This window comes from Hyaena hyaena, unplaced genomic scaffold (assembly GCF_003009895.1).
Source record: "Hyaena hyaena isolate Hyena2069 unplaced genomic scaffold, ASM300989v1 scaffold_36, whole genome shotgun sequence".
Taxonomy (NCBI): domain Eukaryota; kingdom Metazoa; phylum Chordata; class Mammalia; order Carnivora; family Hyaenidae; genus Hyaena; species Hyaena hyaena.
The window spans coordinates 5703334-5708840 of record NW_024080668.1 but is presented as its reverse complement, the minus strand read 5'-3'; positions in this window follow the sequence as shown (position 1 = coordinate 5708840).

The following is a 5507-nucleotide window of genomic DNA, read 5'->3' as shown; positions in this document are numbered from 1 at the left end:
CTTTCTAATGAGTCACTGAGTTCTCTAATTCTTAAATCATGCTCTTTTGCCTTGGTTTCCCTCTTTTTTTCCTCTCATTGCTCTCCATAAGTTTGTCCTGATTCACTGCTCTGCTTCATCCCTCCTTGCTGCCATGGCATCCATTTGAGATTGCAGCTCAGTTATAGCATTTTTTATTTCATACTGAGTAGTTTTCACTTCTTTTATCTCTGCAGAAAGGGATTCTAATCTATTTTCAACCCCAGCTAGTATTCTTATTATCGTGGTTCTAAACTCTGGTTCATACATCTTGCTTGTATCTGTGTTGATTAAGTCGCTGGCTGTCATTTCTTCCTGTTCTTTCTTTTGGGGTGAGTTCCTTCATTTCCTCATGTTGAAGGAAGAAAAGGAATTAATAAGGTAAAAAAAATAAAAACAACACACAAAAAAAATCAAAGGATGCTAGATTCTAGGTGTGTTTTGGCCTGGTTGTTGAAAGAAGCCTGATGGGGGAAAAAAGAAAAAGGAAAACGTTTGAAAATTTGAAAAAAATTAATAAAATAAAATAGAGTAAAATGAAATGATAAATAGAATTTTTAAATTTACAAAAGAGTAAAAATATAGTAGAAAAAATATTTTTAATACAAATAGAATATAAAAATATTTTTCTTTCTGTATTCAAGAATAAGAAAAAGGAAAACAAATTGAATATATGAACCAGCAAATAGACTGAAATAGGATTGAAATTACATCCAGTTTTCCCCAGAAATCAAACTATGAAGCACTTTATAGTCCATAAACTGAGCAGCTGCTCTGATGAGCACCATTAGTCCCCGTTGGATGGGACTTAGTGTAATGGCTCTGTTTTCCACTAGGTGGCGCTGGTTATCTTACTGGAGTGGATGGCTGTGCATATAGGCATGTGTGCGCATGCACAGGAGGGGTGAAAATGGCATCAACCTGCTACTCAGTCTCTAGTATCAGAACTCTACTCTTCCTGAGCAGCAGTCAAGCACTTCTTTGTCTCCAGCTTCCATCCAGTCCCCGCTTCTACACTGTCAGTGACTAACCCATCAGACTGCCAGGTGGCACCTGGCTCCTGAGCTTTATCTCCAATGAGGCTGTGACTCCCAACCCCTCACTTCTGAGGAACTGCGGCTTTGATCCATTATGACCCTCGGGGGGAGGGTCTCACTGAACGATGCCCAGGTGCCAGCCGCACCCAGAAATGTTTGCGAGACTGCACTGCTGCCGATGCCCAGAGACTGTGGCTGGGTGCCAGCCCACCCCAGAAAAAGTTTGTGCGATCATGTAGCAAGCAGAGTTTCAGAGATTATGATAAGTCACAACACACATCAGGCACCAGGCTTTACTGTTGACATCCTTGTTCCAGCACCAGTGAATGTGGCTGTTCCCTGGAGTCCAGTGGGATCTTTGCCTGTGGGGAGGCTGCACAGCCTCTACCAAACGTCCTCCCAGCAGGGGAACCACCTCTGCCCATGTGGCTCGAGGACCCCTTAGACCTCTCTCTCTGCTCTGAGGGGTCCGCCCTTCCCACCAGAGCTCTGGCAGGTATTGGGCTGCAGTGTTCCAGACTCTGCGCTCTCCCTGTTTAGAGTCTTAATGCAATTTAAACCCCCTCCTTTCTCCATTTTGTTCAGTCCACTCTTTCTTTCCAGATGCTTTTTTGGGAGGAGGGGAGTACTTTTCCCGTACTCCCTCCCTCTCCCGGCAAGCAAAAACAGCTCCCTGTCCTCCGTGGCATCTCTCTCCCCAAATTCACCTCTCTGTGATTCATACCTGCTGAGTTGTGGTTCAGGTTGTGCAGATTGTTGTGTTAATCCTCAAATCAGCTTTCTAGGTGTGCAAGATGGTTTGCTATTGATCTGACTGCATTTCAGAAGTGAGAGAGGCAAAAAAACCTTCCAAGCTGTTCCGCTATCTTGGCCCCTCCCTCTTTTTCTTTTCTGATTGTCGATGCCAGGACTTCCAATATTCTTTCAAATATAAGTGGTGAAAGTGGACATGTATGTCTTGTTCTAGATCTTAGAGGAAAAGCTTTCACGTTTTTTACCAGTGATTATGATGTTAGATGTGGGTTTGTCATATATGACCTATATTATGTTGAGGTAGGTTCCCTCAACTCTCACTTTCTTGAGAGTTTTTATTGTGAACATGAATTGAATTTTGTCAAATGCTTTTTCTGCATCTATTGAGATGATCATATAATTTTTAATGTTTTTGTTGTTGTTAATGTGGTATATCATGTGGATTAATTGTAGATGTTAACTCATCCTTGCATCCCTGGAGTAAATCCAACTTGTTTATGGTGAATGATGCTTTTAATGTATTATTGAATTCAATTACTTGTTGAGAATTTGGGCATCTATATTTATTAGGGATATTATGTAGTTTTGGGGATTACTTTACAGTGTCTTTGGCTGTGGTGTCAGAGTAATGTTGGTATCACAGAATAAATTTGGAAGATTCCTTCTTTTAGTTTTTGGAATATTTTGTAAAGTGTAAGTATTAACCCTTAAGATGTTGGGTAGAATTAGCCTAAGTCCATCTGGTCTTAGACTTTTGATTTTTGGGGGAGATTTTTTGATTACTGATTCAATGTTGTTACTAGTAACCAGTCTGTTCTGATTGTCTATTTCTTCCTAATTGAATTTTGGAAGATTTTTCTAGAAATTTTTCCATTTATTCCAGTTTCTTGCCATGTAGTTTTTCACAGCAGTCCTTTATACTCCTCCTTTGTATTTCTGTGGTGTTGGTTGTTATTTCTCCTCTTTAATTTCTGATTTTATTTATTTATGTCCTCTTTTTTTCCTGATGAATCTGGCCAATGGTTTATCAATATTATTTATCTTTTCAAAGAACCAGTCCTTAATTTCCTCTTTCTTCTACTAACTTTGAGCTTCTTTTGTTCTTTCTCTAGTTCTTTAGTTGTAAAGTTACATTGTTGATTTTTTTGTTTCATGCCACAGGCCTATATTGCTAGAAAACTCCCTGTAGGAATTGTTCAATGACTAAAATATTTATTTTCATTTGTCTCCTAGTATTTTTAAAATTTCCTCTTTGATTTCTTTCTTTCCCTATTGGTTGTTTAGTGGCATGGTATTTGGCCTCCACATGGCTTACTTTTTCCAGTTTTTTTCCCTTACGATTGATTTCTAGTTTCATCATGTTGTGGTCTGGAAAAGTGGTTGATTTTATTCTTCTTGAACTTAGAATTATTTTGTAGCCTAACATGTGATCTGTCCTAGAGAACGTTCCATATGCATTTGAAAAGAAAGCATACTCTGCTGTTTTGGGATGGAATGTTCTATATATCTCTCTTAAGTCCATCCGGTCTAATGTATCATTCAGAGCCATTTTTCTTTTCTTTATTGACTTGCTGTCTTGATGATCTGTCTGTTGATGCTGGGGTGTTAGAGTACCCACTGTTATTACAGACATACAAGGAGAAATTGACTGGAATACAATATCACTTTATATATTTAGGTGATGCCATGTTTGGTACATAAATATTTACAACTGTTCATACTCTTATTGGATTGATCCCTTTATCATTATGTAATTTTCTTCTACCTCTTGTTACAGTCTTTGTTTTAAAGTCTATTTTGTCTGATATTAGTATGGCTACCCTGACTTTTTGTTCTTTCCATTTGCCTGAAATATATTTTTCCATTCCTTCACTTTCAGTCTGAATGTGTCTTTAAGACTGAAATGAGTTTCTTGTAGGCAGCATATAGATAGGTCTTTGAGTTTTTTTTAATCTCTTCAGTCTCCCTATGTCTTTTGATTGGAGCCTTTAGTCCATTTACATCAATGTAATTATTGATAAGTATGAACTTACTGCCTTTTTGTTGTCTTCTGGTGGTTTTCATAGTTCTTCCGTTCCTTGCTTCTTCTCTTGCTTCCTTCCCTTGTGATACGAAGACTTTCTTTAGTATCATGGATTCCTTTCTCTTTATTTTTTCTATATAGGCTTTTATGTTTGGTTATAATATAGTTCATATATAGTCCCCAAGTATATAACAGTCTATTTTTAAGGGGATGGCCACTTAAGTTTGAACACATTTTAAAAGCACTATACTTTTCTATGTCTCTCAAAGTTATATATTTTTAAAAGCTTATTTCACATCTTATTTTCTACAGTTCTTAACTAGTTATTGTGGATATAACTGATTTTACTACTCTACTCGTGGTTTCAACATCATATATTATTTATGTTTCCTTTTGCCAGTGAAATTTTTTTGTCATAATTTTCTTACTGTACTTATGGCCCTTTATTTTCCCCTTGAAAAAGGCCTGTTAACATTTCTTTTAAGGTCAGTTCGATGGTGATAAGCTCTCCTTCAATTCTGAATGATAATTTTGCTGGTTAGAGTGTTTTTGTTTGTAGGGGTCTTATCATGCAGAATATACCAAGTCACTCCAGTCTGGTCTGCAACATTTCTGGGGGCTCTCTGTAAGTAACCAGGTTTTTTTTTTTTTTCTTCTGGCTCTTTTTAAGATCTCCCTTTGATATTTTAGTTATTATGTGTCTTTGGGTGGACATCTTTGTGTTCATCTTGTTGAGTTTTCTGGTCCTTAATATCTTTTTCATTGCCCAGTTTGAGTTTTCAGCTATTTTTTTTTTTCAAGTAAATTTTATGCCCCTCTCTTTCTCTCCTCCTATTGTTTTCTTTTCGTTATTCAGCTTGGGTGCTTTCCATTTCCTTCCTATCTCTAGATCACTGATCCATTCTTCATCCTCTAATCCTGTTGATTCCTTTGACTGTAGTTTTCATTTCATATGTTCTATTCTACAGCTCTGATTGGCTAGGGTTTTGTTTTATACCTCTTGAGTCCTGCAAGCATCTTTTTGACCATTATTTTGAATTCTTTCTCAGGTAGATTACCTTCTTTCTGCTTACTCTGAGGTTTTACCTTGACTGTTTATTTGAAGCAATTTCCTCTGCCTCTCGGTAGTAGGTAGGTCAGCTATATTTCCTGGTCTTGAAAGTAGCAGCCTTATATAGAAAATGTCCTGGGAGGTTCAGTAGTTTCTGATCCCCAGGGATGACTCCTGCATGGGCTGCATTAGCCTCCTAGGTGGCTGGCTGATGGCCACTCCCAATAGTTGCCATCAGTTTGCCAGTAGGTTGGGTTAGCTCCCAGCAGAGCTGGCTCCCTTCTCACACAACTAGGGCAGGAGTTATTATGAAGGGGCACTTGCATCGGTGGGACGCTTGGGCGATGTAGATCTGCACAAAACAATACCAGGGTGGAGTGAGAACTGGTAGCAAGGTAGATGGAAAGTGCCTGAACTGGCTTCTGCAAGGCTAGGCTGAAGGAAGGCAAGAAAAATGGCACCCAAAGAAAGCTCCTACAGATTTCTGCCCCTCCAGCACATGCCCTAAAATTAGTCAGTGAATCTCCTTCACCTATAATCCAGACTGCTGTTTCTGTGCAAGTAATACCATGTTCTTGTCCTTTCTTTCCTACAGCCCCCTCAGGATCTCACAGAGCGAAACCCT